The sequence below is a fragment of the Zootermopsis nevadensis genome, unplaced genomic scaffold (genome assembly GCF_977971745.1).
Source record: "Zootermopsis nevadensis isolate Lab colony 2312 unplaced genomic scaffold, Znev_1.0 Znev_ptg000001l, whole genome shotgun sequence".
Classification (NCBI taxonomy): domain Eukaryota; kingdom Metazoa; phylum Arthropoda; class Insecta; order Blattodea; family Termopsidae; genus Zootermopsis; species Zootermopsis nevadensis.
The window spans coordinates 3594789-3617444 of record NW_028259133.1 but is presented as its reverse complement, the minus strand read 5'-3'; the positions used below and the strand labels follow the sequence as shown (position 1 = coordinate 3617444).

General features: G+C 38.6%; 1 protein-coding gene and 1 long non-coding RNA gene across 5 annotated transcripts in view; both read right to left on the bottom strand.

The window, feature by feature from the left end:
• zfh1 (Zn finger homeodomain 1) overlaps nt 1-22656 on the bottom strand; it is a 651615-nt gene that overhangs the window by 234899 nt on the left and 394060 nt on the right. The gene's annotated exons all lie outside the window — the stretch shown is intronic.
• LOC110835686 (uncharacterized) lies at nt 33-10271 on the bottom strand. 3 transcript variants are annotated; one of them, XR_002544978.2, is made up of 5 exons: nt 10052-10271; nt 9329-9375; nt 7700-7856; nt 6360-6546; nt 33-551 (listed from the first exon to the last, which is right to left on the bottom strand). It is a non-coding gene; the product is annotated as an uncharacterized LOC110835686 (long non-coding RNA). The 3 variants fall into 3 exon arrangements; XR_002544979.2 differs by lacking the exon at nt 6360-6546 and having other exon boundaries at nt 10052-10268; XR_002544977.2 differs by lacking the exons at nt 6360-6546; nt 7700-7856 and having other exon boundaries at nt 10052-10256.

The window sequence follows — 22656 nt, the reverse complement described above, 5'->3', positions numbered from 1 at the left end:
GAGACCCCAATGTTCAATAAAATTTACTTAGCTATCCAAGAAATTTCAGATGTTTATGGAACCAATGGCTTATCCTCACAAAATCACGCAATTAAACCGTATAAATCCAGCTAAATCCACCTCACACAACACTGTTCTAATATACATTTCAATATTATCGGCGTTCAGGTCTCTAAAGTCTCATCTTCCCTTGATATTTTCCGGGTAAAATGTCTTACTCGCTTCTCATCTTCACTATGCGTGCTACATGAACTGCGTATTTCACACTCCATGATTAAGTCCCCCTAATAATATTCGGTAAATATTATAAAGCCCCTCGTTATGTAATTTTCTCGCTTCCAGTACCTAAGCTCCAAATATTCTTATACGCGGCGGGCTGTAGATCTTCAGATGTTCCAGCTGGATGGATGACGGCGTTCCTGTAACACTTCTTTTAATTTTTCTTACGATGGGAGTGACACCACGCACCCCGAGGAATTACGATAACCGGCCCAATGTCAATCCGCCAGATGATACATGACTATGGAAAGCATCGGTGAGTTGTTACTGACCTGGGAACACGGAAGGGAATGAGATAAACCTGTCCCAACGCCACCTTGTCCACCAAAATTCCCTCAAGGACTGCCCTGGGTGAATGGAAATGTCAGAATTTTTCAGTCTTTCCTTCCTTTGTATACAATCATAAAATACATGTCGAAATACTTAATATGTTTTACATTGGTGTAAAACTTAGTCTCTCGCCGTAAAAAAATTAAATTCTGAGTTTTTGAAACCAAAGTGCTCAAGACTGTTAAATAAAGCAACCTGTTCTCCAGAGCAGTGGTATTCAACCTGGGGTACGCGAAGACATCTTAGGGGGTACGTGAAATTTAAAAAAAAAAAATTATGATAAGCACTGAATAATCAGGGCCAGATTTAATAAATTATTTTTTATGTAATTTATTTAATTTACTTTAGATGTAGATTATATACCATGTATAACTTGAATTATACACCAACAACTTTGGGGGTACAAAGTTGAAGAGAAATTATATCTGGGGGTACGCGAAGACATCTTAGGGGGTACGTGAAATTTAAAAAAAATATTATTTTATGATAAACACTGAATAATCAGTAATGTAATTTATTTAATTTATTTTAGATGTAGATTATATATTATGTATAACTTGAATTATACACCAACAACTTTGGGGGTACAAAGTTGAAGAGAAATTATATCTGGGGGTACGCGAACAAAAAAAGGCTGAATACCACTGCTCTAGAGAACATAGACTTGCTTCGTCAGAATCCTACGTCTTTATGTCGCGAATCTTAAAAACATAATGGCTTACATTAAGCTGACACGTGCATACAAATTAAGAACAGTGGGTAACACCTAAATTCAACATTGGCAAAAGTGTGTTTGCAGGTTGTCCGTTAGGTAAACAAATTGCATTGTAAATTATTGGTTTTGTTCACTCTATATTATAAAGTAAGGTTTTGTTGTGCGCAGGCGCAGATACTGTCAGAAAACCAACACGCACCGTCGTCACGGACTGCGTTACAACGCGGACGCCAGGCGTCTGAAGACTAGTTCCACTCTTACGCATAAGAGCCCTCGTGCGTATGTTGCAGAAAGGAGTAAGGGAGGGGGTGGAATTGAGGATGAAATACAGCAAAAGAGAGGCAGGGAATGAGTTAGGAGAGCGGCATATAGAGAGACAGAATGAAAAAAAATAGAAGAAGGAAAACAGAAAGTCTGCTGCTTTGTCAGCAGATTCGGTTTGGTTTTGGTTCACCTGTCCACCGCATTACACCAAATTGAAACGGGCTAGAGGGAAACTTGAAGAGGCCACATACAACGCGACCCGTCCACCAAACAGACAAACAAAATTGGATTTTGTACGCTCACACACTGCTTGCCGTTCAAAACGTCGACAGGGAACATGGTGCTGGAAAGAGGGGGTTGTCACATGGGCATGGGGTTGGGAGGGAGTGAAAAGAACCCAAAAATTATATAAAAGACGCAGAATACTAGCGGTAACAAGAGTTCGCGACAGGTGAGGAATACCTGAGGAAGAAATTGACATAACCATCTCTACACCCGACAGCTCGCTGAGTCGATTTCTACTCCAAACAGACTGAGAATTCTCATCTTTGTACTATTACAAGCCTATAAAAAATAAAAGTAATCATATATATTCAGTTCAAACACGGCAATACTTCCAGACGGACGTAACTCCTCCACAACTTCATTTCTGGATGATACCAAAACGTTCACCCACACAAAATCATGTTAAGCACGACATACATATACAGAACAACTTCGAATACGATATTAAAAAAATACAATAAAATCTGGAAGAAAACATCATTTGAAATCTGATAAACATCTGACTAAAAGTTGCATTTAAGAAATTATATTTAAGTTTATATAATTTTTTATACACCTAAAGATGGTTCTTTTAGAACTGAAACATGTCGTGTAAAAAAATGATATTCTAATGTAAATCGAACATTTCGATAAAGAATATCATTTAATATATTTTAAATATTTAAATGTTAATTATGGTAATATTTTAATATTTAATAGGAATTTTATTGTGATTAGACTGACAAGATTTAAACAAATATATATTTATCACAATATGACGCAACTTTATCATCTCATAAAAGTAATCAGTTTGTTTCGCTGTTTAATTGAGCTGCTATTCGATTAACAATTTGCTGTTAAACATTGACATTAAACGTGGCCACTGTAATGGATCGACTCTTCACGTATCACACTCCTTGCTAAAAGCTTCTTATGAGTCGCACGCCGTCGAGTTTGAATCAGAGAATACGAGAACTCAATGTTAATCAATAAACGACCTTCCAGATTCACAGGACAAATATTACAGCAAGACAAATAATGTTAATGTGACGAACTCTTTCGAAATGATCTTTAAATATGTGAAAGGCTTTCTTTCCATCAGTCGCCTTGTATGACTGCGTCGTCTGCTGAGACAGTTTCACTTTAAACCCGATAAATCAATCAGTACGTCTATGAAACTTTCATTGGTGGTTTCTGGATCTATTGTCACACCTAAATCTGTCCACGACTTCGAAGCAAGAAAGTTTAACTAAATCGATTGCCATTAGAATCCGTCACTAGGGAACACTTTAAGACAAGTGCAAGAGGGGATGTTACATCACTTATTGAAGGGAAAAGGGGAGTGTAAAAGAATTGGAAAATACGTACGAAGGAGGGAACAAGGCATTGACAGAAATACAAGAAAAAAACATAGACATACATGAAAAGTCAAACTATGACATTACAGAAATATAAGGTAACATTCTTCACAATATCAAAACGCTCTTTTATCGCTGAAGCGAGCAATCTAGAAAGATTTGATAAAGTTCTGATATTATTTTTGAGATGTTATAAACAACAGAAAATAGAGGAGCCTATAGACAGAGCAAACAATGTAAAAATATAACATCAACGCACAAATATTTTAATATAATTAAATGAGTAACATAAGCCCACACAGTGACCAAAATATATTTTCAAGAAATTCGCAAACAATTCGCAAATTATTTCTTAAGACGTTTCGTACACTTCTTGCACCGTATAAAACATCTCATGTATCAGCTAATACGGTCTGTATGTTCAGACCAGGCGAACAACTTTGCTGAATACTAAATGGCTTATTCATCATCATTTTAATTACATCTACACTGGAAATATACAAAATTATTTTCTCCCCATGAATTTAAGTTCTGAGATATATAACGACGTTCATATACGCGGATATAGACAACGGTTGCACAGAATGACAAAATTGATTACAAATGAACTGAGAACTTGCAAGGCGTTAATCGTGCAATATGCAAGATACTGAAGAAAACTGAGAACGTCTAGTTGGTTCTTTGCGGGATTTTGTAGGGAATACAAGTTCAATCTTCCTACTGACTTAAGCGAATCCACTTTGACACAACCAGCTTAAGAAACTGGAGTCTTGTGTAGTTTTTTATTTATTTAGTGTTCTGTCTGACGACAGGTCCATATGAACAGGATCCTTCCATCCTTTTCTCGGACTGGGACCTGTTCATATACGTTCTTGGCAGATGATCCAGAAGTGGTTTGCCATTGCCTTCTTCTGTGTGTGAATCGAGTAATTGTTGGGATGCCACGGAGGAAAACACCGTGTTGCCTAGACCACGGCCTTGCCCAACACAAGTTATAAATTCGGGCACCGCCGGGAATCGAACCCGAGACCCCCAGGATTACAAGGCCAGCGTTCTAACCGCTAGACCACCTCATCTTATTATTATTTAGTGTTCTGTCTGACGACAGGTCCATATGAACAGGATCCTTCCATCCTTTTCTCGGACTGGGACCTGTTCATATACGTTCTTGGCAGATGATCCAGAAGTGGTTTGCCATTACCTTCTTCTGTGTGTGAATGGAGTAATTGTTGGGATGCCACGGAGGAAAACTCCGTGTTGCCTAGACCACGGCCTTGCCCAACACAAGTTATAAATTCGGGCACCGCCGGGAATCGAACCCCAGACCCCCAGGATTACAAGGCCAGCGTTCTAACCGCTAGACCACCGTAGTGTATTGGAATATAAAATGTGCATACAAACAACTGTTTAAACTACGTAGGATACTAGTGCCAAACGCGTTTCGACCTCAAAAGGTCATCATCAGTGGCAAGAAAATACAAGTTAATTCTATGATCTCTTCTGATTTATTTTATATGCAACAGTATCCTATATAGTGTAAACAGTTGTTTGTATGCACATTTTATATTTGACACAACAGACAGAGTTCGCTTATGCAACATCAACCTCAGACGCCCCATTAAACGGTAGTGGCCTGGAGTCGAGAAGAATCCCCCCCCCCCCCCCCCAGAAATGGATGTCACCCCAAACTTCTCGAAGATCTTCAGTTACCGAACTAATGGAATGAAATCGGACGTGTTTTAACAATTGTCGGAATGGTTACAGCTTTGACCACTTCCTCAGTTCTTCTACTTTTATTTCATGTGCAAACTTTTAATTCATTTTCTGTGTTCTAATCTTAGTCCGTCTTCTCACTCCGTAACTTCGAATCACCACCTCTACCCCCCCTCTCTCTCGCTCTGGTCTACATCGTATTCCTGATGACGTCTATTTTCCACCCCGTGTCTTCACCACCGCGTCTCTCTTTCCGGATCCACTAGTTCATAAAGTGTCAACAAAAGCGTAAGGAATTATATCCTACGATATTACATATTATTGCAATAAATAAATCGCCTAAAGCGAATGATTTTATCGGGATGCTTCTCCCGGTGTTTTTCTGTTGATTACGTGGTCACACTGGCCCCAAACATGTTCAAGTGAATGTACAATGAAGAATGTGTAAAACGCAACGTACAAGGAAAACCACGAACGAAAATTTTCCTAAAATTCTTCATACCAGCCAGAACACTGTTTAACCTTCTACCAAGACGGAACACTATGGCTTTGTCTCTGGTACACTGAGGCAGGAATAAAACGAGTCATACTTTATGACACACCTTATAGCAAAGTGGGAAGACAGCTTTCGTCCACACATCGATACTTGAGTGGGCAGCACTGGGGGGGTTTATTTTATGGGAGTGTAAATGTCTCGTTGAATTCAATTCCGGAGAACTGAGATCTCGCAGTAAATTAATCCTCCTCATTCTACCTCTCCCCTCGCCTCTGTTCTCCTGGCACCTGCTCCACTCCCGTGGTTTGGAACGTCCAGCAGAACAAAAGCTCAATTGAAAATCGCTGCGCGGCATTACATCAAAACACACAAAATTACAGTTTTGAGTTGATGCAAACTCTGGTGAATTTCAGTAACAAAATAACACCTACAATCTGAGAGTCAAAAACAGCTGAGTATATCCGTACCTGAGGAAAATAAACACTGGGGGGGGGGGGGGGCGGCTTCAAAACGTATCACACACAACATACTCTTCACCTGAAAATTATACAGCATTTTAAATAATATCTGATGATATTGGCGGAACAGGTGGTATGCATCGATCTATATCGATTATCATCATTAGTTAGATCCATATGGAACCAGTAAAAATAAATAATTGTACGTATATTAATATACGCAGTTATAATCAGCATCAACACAACAAGATAACGTACTTCCTTAGCAGAATTAAGGTCCTGAGACTCTTCGATATCCTCACAACTTCCTTCTTCTAATATTTCCATTCGAACATATGATTACCACCATAACCAACTTCCATTGTTTGATTTCTTTTCACTCAAATCCCATCTTTAGCTTCTTTTATCAGCCAGTCCCTACCATTTTCAACCTCTAATAAAAAAAATCCCCTACTACATGCACCTTTCTCTGTCTGTCTTACCTCCTAATCCTGATAATACCCTGAGGTTAGGGAGTGGAAAAACACTGGTGACACCTAGAAAGTGACATCCAATTTTCACCACGTCAACAGCGGATTCATCTCGCAAACGTTAACAAAAGACTGCAATGCCGCGAGGTTCAGGACTCATCAGCACACACTCGAAGGAGGAGGCATCCGACTGCCACGTCTATGAAACAACGAATTCAGACGCTTAGACACGCCACGATATTCAAAAACATTTTAATATTGTTGTCTAAGGATAAGTATTTTTATGTGAGACGAATAACAATGAAAGGCCTGCGGTTTGGGAACTGTGCGTTTGACTAATAAGGATTATTCATTAAAATACACTGCTTTTAAGAACGCGATAATTAGCCTTTTGGATAAATAATAAGCGATGAATTATTTAACAGCTTACGAATAGGCCTTGCACAATGACTCATTAGTCAGTAATTTTTAAACTGTGTATAACTGTTATAATCATCCTCTGATTTAAACAATGAATCCAGGATGGACATTAATATTAATATTAGCATTAAGTTGATATAATTGCGTCATATTGTGAATTAAAATTTAATTATTCGTGTTTTTTTTCCGTCTAATCACAATTGTATATAATTAAAATTATACATAAGATATTAAAATATCATTTACATATTTGGTACAACTTTTTACTACATGTTTCGGTTACATTGAACCATCTTCATGTGTAAAGTTAAAAGTTAAAATTATAATCTTATAAACTAAAACTTAATTACTGTTGTTGTGTAACTTATGATGATGTTTACTTCCAAATTCATTGGAGTGAGGGTATATTTTGAAGTGATAGTGGTTTAACATTGGCCTGTAACGTAAATACTTTAAAATATTTTTAATTATTACTGAACTTGAAAGAACGAGTATAGAAGACAAAATGTAATAAGGTAAAAATAAATAAAAATGGAATGTAAAATGTAAAAATGAACATACCTAGGAAGAGCGTAGATATGTCTTGAAGGTATTCAGAAGTACTAACGTATTAGCATTAGCATATAACCCGGTAAAGTTGACGCCAACGAAAATTCTTTGTGCTGATAACGATATAATTTATCGCAGTATTTTATTCGTAATTCACACTGAAAGTACGACGTATACTTAATCTATTTATGAAGAGCATTAAATGTGAAAAATTATTCACGGCGACTGAACCTAGGTCCTTTCAAAAGCGCCAACACAAGGCTTATGGGCCAACTTTGTGGCGGAATATCATTAGCTACACAGTCTACCAAAAAAAATATATTCGTGGTCTAGTAGTATAAGGCACTTTCTGGAACAATTACGATTCATAAATCCAGACATACCTTTCGGAATGTAAACAGATTAGGACGCAACCCTCCCGAAAATTCCTTGATATAGGTAAAGGGACGAGGAGAGCAGCGTTACAGCCACATCTCTCCTATCAGATCCCCATCTCTTCTGCCGCGAAGTTGGATTTGATCTGGTTGCCGATAATCCACACTGAAAGCAGTTGCTGGTGGTTTACTGAGACGAAAACAGGGTGGGGGAAGGGTTTTAGAGGTGCGCCGGTCCTCCATGTTTGCTCAACAGCTTTGGACTTTTGAGCTATATTCCATCTCACTAGTACCACAGCCACTACAATCTCATTCTCATTTCTACGTCTGCATCTAGCCCCTTATACGTGCTCTGTCCTTCCCAGAACTAACGTCACCATCCTTTAGCCCCCTGAGAGATATGCATATGGCAATGTATTATGCATTACACCTATTCACTTTAATATTCCATCACTGTTTAATATCATAATAGAAATTCGTGTCGACGTCTCACATTAATTCTAGATTAACACAGTATGTATCCAGGTAAGTATATAAAGATATGCCTTAAGTCACACTGCATCAATTAAAAGTATGCTTAACTCCGGTAAATGTATTTCATAAACATTTTACTGAGATTCGTTAATCTAAGCACGAAGTTCTGTATACATTTCAAGGAATTATTATTACCAACCTCCGCATATTGTCATTGCTTTCCTAAAATTTCGATAGCAGTGTATAATTATATTCAAAAACATATCAGTAAGCCCTTTGGTACGTGTTGACTACATAATGTACGTTCATCGGTTGTCAGGCTTATATGAATTTACATTGGTAATGTGAAGTTTCGCACCATGATTGTAATTGATAACATACAAAGTTTTCATAAATTTATATGCATGTTTATAGTATATCTCCACACAAAATTACAAATGCCTGACTATTGGTTCATTAGTCATCGCCGTCAAACCGAAAGCTGATTGCAGAATTCGCACAGACTACATATATTTAGTTTACATTCTATAAAAAAAATATACTTAACAAAAGTTGTATACCAGTTAAAATCAAATTAAATGTTCAATTAGGCCATTACGTAAAGTGGGCTTCAGAATTAATTGCATTACTATTTATACATGGCTACTATTATAGGCCTAATCGTAGGCCTATAACATAGGCCTAAATGCAGTAATATCGAGTTTTGTCAAAATCTGTCACGAGACTCAGATATATAAATTATGTAAAATTCATTTAGGTAGTTATGAACCAAACTAAACGACAGTTAAAATAATTTTAGATTCAGTGTGGGCCCAATATATCGAGATTTATCGATATCGGCAAGGTAGTTGCGGACAAGTGAGTGACAATACCATAACTTTGAGGCGATTTTCGAATTTCATTCGAAATGCAAGTAAACTGTAATCCCAAACAAAAACAACTCAGAGACGCTTGTGCACTCTTCAGGTTGGGTCTGTCAATCGACAATGAAACATCCTCTGGCGGAAAAAAAACAAAACAGAACAGCACACTCCGAGGACTGCTTATAATAAATATAATGGACAACTGAAAAAATATCGCAGACAGAGAAGCCAGTTTCTCTTAATTCCTCAGTGACATTTCACGTACCTAAAAAGAATCCCACAACTGAGAGAATAAACTTACCAATTGTTAATCCAGAAAAGAAGGCGTCCACGAGTTCTACTCCTTACCTGTAACAAACCGAATATTAATTACATATAAATAAGACAGAAGTTTGTGCAAGGGGGAACAAGGGATCGTCAGATACACTACTTAACGTAATCTAAAAAAAAAATTAAAGAGAAATGATGACAAAAGGTCTCCTTGTTTCAAGCCATTCTGAACACGAAATGCAAAACACTTATGCCATGGGGCTGAGTCCTTCCTGAGAAGCTGACAGTCGCTCAACCACCCAACTTTTTATGGAATTCAAATATTCATTACCGTGTTCACAACAGCCCGTCACTAGTCTCTGTCCCTACCCAGTGGAATCCAATATTATATCACCCTATCTCTCAAAGATCCATTTTAATATTATCCTCACACCTACGTCTTCCTAGTAATCTCCTTCCTTCCGGTTTGCCCACCAAAACCCTGTATTCATCCCTCGTCTCTGCCATGCAGACTACATGTCCAGTCCATCTGATCATTTTTGACTAATCATTCTAATTATATTTTGTGAAGAGTACAACTTATGAATCTCCTCATTATGCAACTTTAACCAGTGTCCTAATAATTCATCCCTCTTAGGTCCAGATATTCTCCTTAGCACCCTGTTCTCAAACAAAGACCAAATTCCACCGATAATGCATTATATAAATGTTAACCACAGGTTTAGTTTAAAAAAAAACACTTTAATTAGCTTACCTAGATTCACTGATATACCAAATTCAGTAAGACTATTGAATAATAATGGTCTCGCGACTTAAAACCTTTCACTATTCACCGAGCGCAGAGCATTCTAGTATCAATGTGTACCAGCCACGATCAAAGCATTACTGAGCTTTCATTATAACCTACTGAACCACCAACCAAATCAGGTCTTCGCATCTACCAACTTCAACTGTTTACTGCAGCCAATAGCGATATTATTTTGAATTTATCGTCAATGACGATCGCAGACAACAGATGTTTCTATTATTATTTAATGGAATGGAATTTTCCTTACATACAGGCCTATTAAACTCATCTTTACTCTCTATAGTGACCCTTTCAAAACACACAAGCCTATGTGCATGTAATACGATAGAAGTAGAGAATCCATTTGTTTATTTAGATGTATCAGCTCTGATGAACATATCCAAGCGAAGAACTGCAGGTCTTTGAGTCGAAGAACTTTTTATTTTTTATTTATTTAGTGTTCTGTGTGACGACAGGTCCATATGAACAGGATCCTTCCATCCTTTTCTCGGACTGGGATCTGTTCATATACGTTCTTGGCAGATGATCCAGAAGTGGTTTGCCATTGCCTTCTTCTGTATGTGAATGGAGTAATTGTTGGGATGCCACGGAGGAAAACTCCGTGTTGCCTAGACCACGGCCTTGCCCAACACAAGTTATAAATTCGGGCACCGCCGGGAATCGAACCCGAGACCCCCAGGATTACAAGGCCAGCGTTCTAACCGCTAGACCACCTCATCTTATTATTATTTAGTGTTCTGTCTGACGACAGGTCCATATGAACAGGATCCTTCCATCCTTTTCTCGGACTGGGACCTGTTCATATACGTTCTTGGCAGATGATCCAGAAGTGGTTTGCCATTGCCTTCTTCTGTGTGTGAATGGAGTAATTGTTGGGATGCCACGGAGGAAAACTCCGTGTTGCCTAGACCACGGCCTTGCCCAACACAAGTTATAAATTCGGGCACCGCCGGGGAATCGAATCGGGAATGTAAATGAAAATATATTCATCTTTTGACATAATTCAGTGACAGAAAAAAGTTTGAAATAAACAGGGCCTAGTTGATTTTAGTGATCATTCACGTGTACACGCAAAAAGACGTAAATTACATACATAAATGTATAGACGCGTGAGAATTACTATACATTCTTGTTAAATGTCGCAACAATTTCGTTCGCAGAAATAAATAACAAATCACTTTCCAAATTCATGTTCGGTAAACTTTAATATCGCTTTCGGTTCGTGGCGTCAGTATCGAATCCAGTCAGCTAATGGCACAGTTGCGTCTCGTGTGATGAGTAATTGGTATTCAAACTGCTGTGTGTTTCAAACGAACATGTACACCTAGGTAATTGTTTAAATTAATTCAGCCGGACAGTAAAATATGAAAATTGTTATTACTATCCATACACCAACTCACCCAGCTCATTACAGCCTTGTGCACACAGTGAAAAGCTGATAAGTTTATTATCTATGCGACATGGAGGCTATTCTATAACAGATATGTGACTTTGTGTTATCCAACAACGACAATTATTTGGTACCAAAACAAAATGCAATGATAAATTGACAGTAACTGGTTTGCATTTCAAATAATAATGCTTCAGGTCTTGAGATTTGCGGACATTGAGTTATAAATTCGGACAATTTCCAGTCTCAACAGATGAAGCCGTAACCCTGCGACATATTTCGCTTAATATTAGCAGGGCTCCTTTAAAATACAGGGGGGGGGGGGGGCAAATGCACGTCTCTACATAGACAGCAACGAACATAACAATACGAAAACACAACAAGCGAATAGCGGGCCCCGTTCTTGTGCGGTATACTAGATGCAAAATATCTACGAGCTTTAGTTACGGCACAGTAAGAGGTCAAAGGAGGGAGAAAGACATCTTATCGCTTCTCCTCCCTAGGTGGTACCAACGAGTATATTTGTGACGGTCAAAGAGCTCGGATATATCTTGCGACAAATACGCGGATAATGAAGGCTTTTAATTTGCAAAGAATTTCCTGAGCACATAAAAGTGATTGAGTTGGAAGCAAAGTCCTTGCTGAAGATTTCTGTCTTCTGGGTTGTTCCGCTGTGTAGTCTGGTAGATGTTTACCGACGTTTCAGAGGTCATACTGCCTCCGTCATCAGAGTATGAAGATTTCTGTCTTCTGGGTTGTTGCGCTGTGTAGTATGGTCGATGTTAACCAACGTTTCAGAGGTCATACTGCCTCCATCATCAGGGCGATGAGTATGAAGATTTCTGTCTTCTGGGTTGTTGCGCTGTGTAGTCTGGTCGATGTTAACCGACGTTTCAGAGGTCATACTGCCTCCGTCATCAGGGCGATGAATATGACCTCAGAAACGTTGGTAAACATCAACCAGACTACACAGCGCAACAACCCAGAAGACAGAAATCTTCATACTCTGATGACGGAGGCAGTATGACCTCTGAAACGTTGGTAAACATCTACCAGACTACACGGCGTAACAACCCAGAAGACAGAAATGTTCATACTCTGATGACGGAGGCAGTATGACCTCTGAAACGTTGGTAAACATCTACCAGACTACACAGCGCAACAACCCAGAAGACAGAAATCTTCATACTCTGATGACGGAGGCAGTATGACCTCTGAAACGTTGGTTAACATCGACCAGACTACACAGCGCAACAACCCAGAAGACAGAAATCTTCATACTCTGATGACGGAGGCAGTATGACCTCTGAAACGTTGGTTAACATCGACCAGACTACACAGCGCAACAACCCAGAAGACAGAAATCTTCATACTCACCGCTGTGAAAACCTCAAATCTTACAAAGTCCTCACTCTTTTCCTTTATCCCACGCCTCATTTATCCCCTCCTCCTTCGGATGTGTATTAATACTTTCGATCATCGCGTGCGAAGGAAAAATTGCAAACTTACGAGACATAATCTTAAAACTTTGCATACCGTATAGTGTATTAGAATATAGAGTAAGCAAACCAACAAACTATTAACACTATAATAAGACACTATTGCCATACGCGTTTCGACCTCAAGAGTTCATCATCATTGGCATCAGGGAAATTAATACGAGATATAGCTGAGAGACCGTCAAATTAAACAGATCACCCGGTAGAGCAATGCAAGATTAAAAGAACAGGTTTGACTCTAGATCAAAATGTCAAAGTGAAAGTACATTGACGTACTTCACAGATAAACATGAGTTCATCCCTCGAACTTACAGACACTTTCGATTCGTAAACCATTCATCCCTTTCGCAATACCAATGATTTTTTTAGACCTAAAAGCAGAGAAATGGTTAGAAATAAAAAAAATAGAATGTATAAAAGCTGAAACGATCGTTATGGGATACTTTATAGCTTGTTTTAATGATTCAATAGCAACTAACATATTGACGCAATAATAGAGACCACTTCATTCTCACATCGTAAAAGAAAAATTAATGTTGCTATGAACACAGTTGAGTGGGACAGGGAATGGTGTACATGAATGTTGGAGGGAGGGAGGGAGGGTGGGGGGGGGGGTTGTCTATAAATACTACCCTTTTCCTTGTACACAATTACTGTAATATCCAGAGCGACGGCTAGGAGCTTTTATAATCAACATTACAGGGTTCCTAGGACATCAGTTACATTGCAATGACGTCGACTTCACATTATAGCCTTGCATACAACTTGTACATTGAAACACATCCTACTGAAATAATAGCAACACATTTTTTTTACAATAGCAGTTATAGGATACGTGGTCAGTGAATTATTGTCTCTAATGTAATCTTGTTCATAGACTATTTTGAATCGCTGCCTACACAGTTACACGTTCATTTCAATGGCGTGGCCCGGGATTTATCATAGAGAAGATGTCGCTGATTATAACAAAGGTGTAATTAATTATTCTCGGGCTACAAGCCCTGTCAGGTGGTTTAATGAAGAAAACATCATCGTTTCGAGAACCATCTTCGTCCTCAGGGTACTGAAGTTCAATACTCTGAGGACGATGCCAACATCTGTAACCAAAATGCGCTCATGAACTACATTAGTCACCAATACAGATATATATATATATATATATCCTCACTGAATAATATTTTAAATTAGACAAATTAGCCCTATTTGACACAGAACGTATTTACAATTTCATTACAGATATATCGAACTGAGGGCAATTTTAAAGACAAGTGTGTAAAACTACGAATAATAAATTCCACAGGATTTGTCTAGCACGTTTTCCTCGTTTCAAAAAACACAGTTAGTTAATAAAATAATATATTAATAAGATAATATCACGCTGTTAATATATCTGCGATGTTGATGATGTTAGCTTAAATTACACTAGATGGCAGTTCATTAATATTCTTAGTGTCAATGATATTACCACAGTAAATGAAAAATCAAAATTCCTCGTTCGTAGCACGGAACGGGTTAAGTGCTTCCCGTATCATTAACTACCCTGGACACTTTCAAGTGAGAGAAATCGAAACGGATCTGGAACGATTTTCACGTGCACATGATGATTCGAACCCACGAGTTGGAAACCACTGACGTCGACCACTCTACCTGTTTACGCGTCCCATATGTATCGTAAACAAGCCATTAAGTTTCCTTCCATGGTTATGTCATGCAGCAATATCTATTGTTCTTTTTTTGCAAAAATTGCCATGTTAAAAGAATTACTCTCTCGTGATGGCTAGCAAATAGTGGAGCATTTAAAAATAAATTCGGTACTTTGTCAGGGAGAAATGATTTTATTGCCTTTCAGTCTCCCCCCACCCCCCAAGAGCGGTGTAGAGATGCAATCCACTCAATGACTTGATGGTTGCTAGGCAGCCATAAAACAAGTAATTACGTTACAGCGTGGATGAGAGGGGGCCGATCAAAATTAAGGTAGTCCTCCAATTAAAAGCTTTCAATATTCACCATAACGTAACAAAACAGGATAGAAACCGCCTATGTGAGGGCTGATCTACGCTTAGTGTTTGTGATAACTTCAGCAACACGTGCAGACCTCAGTCAGCAAACTTAGAGGACGCCGTGGTTTGTACAGAAAACAAGAAACAGTATTACACCACAACATACAATTTATTAAGTTACTTAAAAAGACTCTTTTATGCTTAAGTTATATAGCATGAAACCAGGAGTCGATCACAAATTATGAAACTGAAGGATTAAATCGTGATATCCTCCAACGCATAATCCCATATTTTTCCTTGAGAGACCAAGGAAAAACCTAAGTCAAGATAGAATATCTTGAGTCAAAAATCGAACCCGGGACCCCTCACGATTAATAAGTAATACCGCAACGTTCAGTATTACTGCCAACCAAAAACAATATTCTGGAAGATTTTTGATTAGGCTATTTAATAACTGGAACCGCCACGGTGGTCTAGCGGTTAGAACGCTGGCCTTGTAATCCTGGGGGGTCTCGGGTTCGATTCCCGGTGGTGCTCAGATTTATAACTTGTGTTGGGCAAGGCCGTGGTCTAGGCAACACGGAGTTTTCCTCCGTGGCATCCCAACAATTACTCCATTCACACACAGAAGAAGGCAATGGCAAACCACTTCTGGATCATCTGCCAAGAACGTATATGAACAGGTCCCAGTCCGAGAAAAGAATGGAAGGATCCTGTTCATATGGACCTGTCGGCAGACAGAACACTACAAATAAAAATATTTAATAACTGTGCCCCAAATACAGACACTGAATAGAGAAAAAATGACGTTTAAGGAAAGACACTATTGAAAGTAAAATACTGCCCACAAAATCACTCTGCACAAACAACAGAAGAACGCTTTAGTTCTAAAAGTAAAATATAAAAACTCATATATTCGTGAATTACTCTAAGGACTGTGGCTCAAAGTACTTGATATTAGTCTGGAAAGGATTAGACGTACTACCGACTAGGGAAGACTGAGACGTAAAGGCCCTAATCTCGTTATCAGAAGCTGACGGCATGTGCCAGTCTTTTGTTTGTCAAAATTCCATTAGACAAAGCAGAACGTAATCTGGTACAGCAGAAATGGACGTACTCTGCTGGTCACCGTCACGAAGTACCTAACATCTGGTGCGAACTTAAGCTCATCTTATGCACGCAGAAAATCTTGCCTCATGGAAATCAGCGGAACTGGTGTTAATAACGAATCATATAAAAATCTGTCCCCTTGCAACACCAAGTTCATCTAAACGCGACAGTTACTTAATTCCATTTAAGGAAATAATACCTGAAGATTTCTGTCTTCTGGGTTGTTGCGCTGTGTAGACTGGTCGATGTTAACCAACGTTTCAGAGGTCATACTGCCTCCGTCATCAGGGCGATGAGTATGAAGATTTCCGTCTTCTGGGTTGTTGCGCTGTGTAGTCTGGTCGATGTTAACCAACGTTTCGGAGGTCATACTGCCTCCATCATCAGGGCGATGAGTATGAAGATTTCTGTCTTCTGGGTTGTTGCGCTGTGTAGTCTGGTCGATGTTAACCAACGTTTCAGAGGTCATACTGCCTCCATCATCAGAGTATGAAGATTTCTGTCTTCTGGGTTGTTGCGCTGTGTAGTCTGGTCGATGTCAACCAACGTTTCAGAGGTCATGCTGCCTCAGTCATCAGGGCGATGAGTATGAAGATTTCTGTCTTCTGGGTTGTTGCACTGTGTAGTCTGGTAGATGTTAACCAACGTTTCAGAGGTCATGCTGCCTCCATCATCAGGGCGATGAGTATGAAGATTTCCGTCTTATGGGTTGTTGCGCTGTGTAGTCTGGTATATGTTAACCAACGTTTCAGAGGTAATACTGCCTCCATCATCAGAGTATGAAGATTTATGTCTTCTGGGTTGTTGTGCTGTGTAGTCTGGTAGATGTAAACCAACGTTTCAGAGGTCATACTGCCTCCATCATCAGGGTATGAAGATTTCTGTCTTCTGGGTTGTTGTGCTGTGTAGTCTGGTAATGTTAACCAACATTTCAAAGATCATACTGCCTCCATCATCAGGGCGATGAACACGGACAAATATATGCCCTTCCATCAAAGGTACAATTCAACTCTGATACATTTTTGAAGTACCTAAAACGAACAAATGGAGGAGTGACTGAATACACTCGTAGCCATGGGTTAATATATTACAGCATGCGACTTTATAATATATTTTTTATAAAAAATAACATGTTTTAGAATAAAACCACTGAGGGACAGTGAAATATTTGCGACATGTAATCAAAATGTTATAACTTTACCCTACTGCGATGTGCTCGAAATGAACCAAATCAGTCACTCCATTAACACAGTAACGAATGAATTAAACTTGGCTGAGACGCAATCAGATTGACTGAAAGGTAGAGCGTTCCCCCTCCCCCCTCGAACTTCTTCTGTCTATAATAACAAAACGCAATGCCCAGCGGTCTTAATAAACGATCTGACAGGAGGAGGGGAAGAAACATAGAGAACATAAAAAATTCTCTACGCCTTTATTCCTTCATATTGGACGTGGAGCTGAATTTTTCTTTAAGAAAAATAAAAAAAAAGTTAAATAAGAGGTTCGTAGTAATAACATTCTACATATAACAGCCGGAAGGCTTCAAGGCGTATTTAAACTCATAACAGGGTCCAGAAGGGTTGGGAGAGGGTGATGTAAGGAGGCCATAAGGGGTAGTTTGCAAACTGCATCTCTATACACTTTCTTAAATTTATGTGATGTGACGATCATCCGCATGTTCAGAAAATTTCAACTTAATAATTTGAAATTTAAAAGAGAAACTTTGCTGAAACAAACTGGTGCAAATTACTTTGTCTAATTCCTCAAAGGAAATCATAAAAAAAAGCAAACGACAATGAATCCAGAAATAATTAAACTGTAACGTTTATTACGACAATGATTGTATTTGCGGTGATTATATTGACAATAAACGTATCTGCAGTTCTGGATATAATTATCCTACAGGGACTATTTGTCAACCCCCGCAAGAGCAAATACACCCATTCGCCCCTTAATTGTTCCCGCCACTTCATAACACGATAACCGTTAGGGTAAACACACAGAGACCCAATGACGAGATATCTGTTATTCTTTACATAAGCAGCAGGCATGCATAACAATACTAGGTCTTCATGGATGTTAATATCAAAGACACAAAAACTTGTTCCATTACGTGATGGAATTCAGCCGAAAAATTTTGCGATTATTTTTAGAAAATATTAGGTACCAATGTGTTAAATTTTGGTTAGGAGTACAAACCCTTGCTTGAAATAAATCTTATTCAATGAAAATAAAATGAAAAAGGTTATACTAAAACTTAATTAGCCTAAATCATCGTGGTCCAACTGACGACCCGCGAAAGTATTTGTTAATTTGTTACTAGTTAGTACAAACCCATTTTCTTTCGAATTTGATATTCCATCTCTTTAAAAAGAACATTCTGGCCAGTGCTCTCACTAAAGCCAATGACTTTAAAAGCATAAGATGTACGTTCTAATGGTAAAAATTGTTATTGTATCAGATACAAGCTGTTAAAAGTAGCGGAGTTTAAATAATTAGTGTAAGGTTTCCAGGTAAAAATTGTGAGAGATACAAGCTGTTGCAGGAGCAAATTTAAAATAATATACAACTCTGCAATAATTTGTGCACATTTAAATAAAATTTATATTTCGGCGTATGTAATGATAATTTGTCATTTCTAAATAATGAGATAGTATAGTTGCGTCATATTGTGATATTAATTAAAATAATTATTATATTTGTTTACGGTCAAATCACAATAAAATAGTAAGATAAGATAATTAAAATGATTAAAATATCATCTTATGTTCCATATCGAGCAATCGACTTACATCGGAACATTCACAACATGTTTCGGTTTATCAAACCGTCATCAGGTGTAAGTTATAAACTTTTAAACTCAAATTACAATTATTTATAGTTTTTTTACAATTTTATAATTTCATCATCTTTCTCAGTATATTTTATGGAAGTTGTGTCTAGATATTATTAATATTTTAATCATTTTAATTATCTTATCTTACTATTTTATTGTGATTTGACGGTAAACAAATATAATAATTATTTTAATTTCTAAATAAGTATTATTAAAGATAATGACAATGCTAAAATAGTGACAGTACGGGTGTCTTGGCCCTCGGGTCCAACAGGAAAACTATTCTGGTCCGAGCGAGGAAAAAAGTTGGGCAACCCTGGCATAAATTAAGATGTCACATCGGAGGAGTAAACATAACACACGTTTACATAAACATTCATATATGAAGCCTTATTACGAAACGCTATTTTGCTGAGGTAGTTCTTGACACATCCCGTCCAGCGCCTACAGGGCAAGATTTAACAGCTACAAGAGAAGAAGGTTTTCTAGACTCCATAATGACGAAAGTAATATTTTAATTGTGAAAGTGAGAACGGAAAATTATAACCACCGCCTTCTTACGAACACCGATGAGTTGAAAATGGTTTGAAAGATGCTGTACTCTGTAGCTCTGAGGTGTAAACACAAAACACTTAAACATATCTTCATATCCGGTCTAAATTAAGGACATCTGCGCAAAATCTTATCAAAATTTTTGGTTTCTTAGATTTCATTTGTTTTTAATGACCGTAGAGCATGACTGTAATTATAAGATACTGGAGGAAAATGCAGCCATTACCTATTATTTTGATTAACAAAATAGCACATTTATGTTTAGTATAATTTATAACTTGTGTTGGGCAAGGCCGTGGTCTAGGCAACACGGAGTTTTCCTCCGTGGCATCCCAACAATTACTCCATTCACACACAGAAGAAGGCAATGGCAAACCACTTCTGGATCATCTGCCAAGAACGTATATGAACAGGTCCCAGTCCGAGAAAAGGATGGAAGGATCCTGTTCATATGGACCTGTCCTCAGACAGAACACTACAAATAAAAAAAAAAATAACTGATAAGTTGTTAGTTAATACACCTTTCATTAAAATGTGGCTTACAATTTTTTTTAGTTCAACTTTTCCTTAGGTGGCGTCAATGTACCTGTCCCCTACGTCTCTTAAAATGTTTTATATAGGACGGAGATGGAACTCATAAAAAATCCACTGAACAGAGATACAAAGTTAAAAGTTATATTCAATTAAACACCACGACATTAAGACTATATATGAAGGCATTCTTAAATTCGGTATTAGATGTCAGAATTATTCAGCTCTACGTTTCGGCCGTTTTATTCCAGAGAATGAGTCTCTGGCACCCTTCAGATAAGAGGGTGGTGTCTCAAAGCCGAAATATGTGCAGGTAAAAGAGAAGAATTCCTGTCTTGGCTAATTGATACCGAGAGTCAGAGTCTCATCATCAAATTGACCAACTGGTATCATCGAACGTGAAGATTCTTCAGTTCGAACTAAGACATACACCACCCCAGAAATATATATTACAACGTAATCATGGAACTCCCTCAGGAAATGAGTATTAACATAAGCAAAACGCTATAAAAATGACCACTCGGTAACACATTACCATAAATAAATCATAATTATGCTAAAACACAAATAATATTTATGGACTTGGGTAAAACTGCCATACAGGAACCACTGATATAAAAGGTAGACGTGGATAAGAGACATCAAGAGAGGAGTGGAGCTGGAAAGGCACAAGAAGTTGGGCAATCAGCCTTAATCGATGCTGTAATCCATCACACAGGTTCAGCTCCACCAAGGGTAGCTAAACCAGGAAGGGAGGGGCGAGACAGCACCAGCAGTCGCGTCTGTCTGGAATCCGACAGAAAGTATCAAGGGTCGTCCACATATCTCTTCGGTTTCCCCAAGACGTATTAAGACACAACGTTGAAACAGCATCTTCATGCCATGTATGGATCGAGGTTTGTTATTAAGTTTTCCGTAGGATCACTCCGACGGACACGAGATACCATTGAGAATTATACTCAAAGAATACCGCCACGGTGGTCTAGCGGTTAGAACGCTGGCCTTGTAATCCTGGGGTCTCGGGTTCGATTCCCGGCGGTGACCGAATTTATAACTTGTGTTGGGCAAGGCCGTGGTCTAGGCAACACGGAGTTTTCCTCCGTGGCATCCCAACAATTACTCCATTCACACACAGAAGAAGGCAATGGCAAACCACTTCTGGATCATCTGCCAAGAACGTATATGAACAGGACCCAGTCCGAGAAAAGGATGGAAGGATCCTGTTCATATGGACCTGTCGTCAGACAGAACACTAAATAAATACTCAAAGAATTATTACTCAATTCGCATCACAGAAATGGCTGAAGTAGCTTTTGGCGGGACGTCAGGCCAGTAACCACATCCACACGCGGGGAAATTTTACAAAACCTTACGTTTCTTATCAGTCTAGCCAGAAAGAGTCTGACGATGGATTCAGCAAACATCTCTGAAACCTTGATAAACGTCTACCAGATTATACGGCTTCACAACCCAGAAGTTAGACAGCGAACGAATGTGAGAACAGGGCACAGCAGGGTATGAATCTTATTAACAACTAATTCGGAAATGATATCCCAAACCAGGATTTGTTTTCTCGAGGCATTACCCGAACCCGAAGTTAGCCTGATCAGACATTTTTACATGCCGTACTCAGCTGTAATTGTGGTAAATAAACACTAATATAATACAGTACATTATTATATATCACAATAAAAACAATGCATTTCACTGTTAATTCATAGTTTTTATTTAACGACGCTTTGTCAATAGCTCAGACCTTTTGTGACGATCCACTGTTAATTTTATTATTTATTTAGTGTTCTGTCTGACGACAGGTCCATATGAACAGGATCCTTCCATCCTTTTCTCGGACTGGGACCTGTTCATATACGTTCTTGGCAGATGATCCAGAAGTGGTTTGCCATTGTCTTCTTCTGTGTGTGAATGGAGTAATTGTTGGGATGCCACGGAGGAAAACTCCGTGTTGCCTAGACCACGGCCTTGCCCAACACAAGTTATAAATTCGGGCACCGCCGGGAATCGAACCCGAGACCCCAGGATTACAAGGCCAGCGTTCTAACCGCTAGACCACCGTGGCCCCCCACTGTTAATGTTCAATATTAAATAACGAAGTATGAACACCGCGGTCTTTAGCTTAAATTATTTTAAACGTGCAAGTAATATGTTTAAAATCTGCTTTCAAGAAAAATAAATTGCCTATAGAAATGTGGAGAAAGGACTCCATTGTAACACGTATCTCTGCAACGAGACGGAGGGAAAGATGTTGCAATTATAATTATCATAACCACAAGCAGAGCGTCTAATAACAAAGTCAGAGACAACCGCGGTTTTTTTTCTTCAGAAGGAACAAGTTACAGACGCTGATGACGCAATGAACGTTTGCCGCTGTGACAATACCCATTAAAAGTGAACATACCGCTTACTGCAGCCAGAAAGAGGGAGACAGAAGTGTTTTACAGACATCCAACTGGTGGTGCCTGTGTAAAAAGGTTCTAAGTCTCAGTGAACATCGTCAAACGTTTGCTGCTGATAGCTGAAAAACTTCGTATCCCATTTTAAAAAAAAAGGACTACGTCCAGACCGGTTCTGGGGCCCACCCAGTCACCTGTCCAATGGGTACCGAGGTCCTTTCC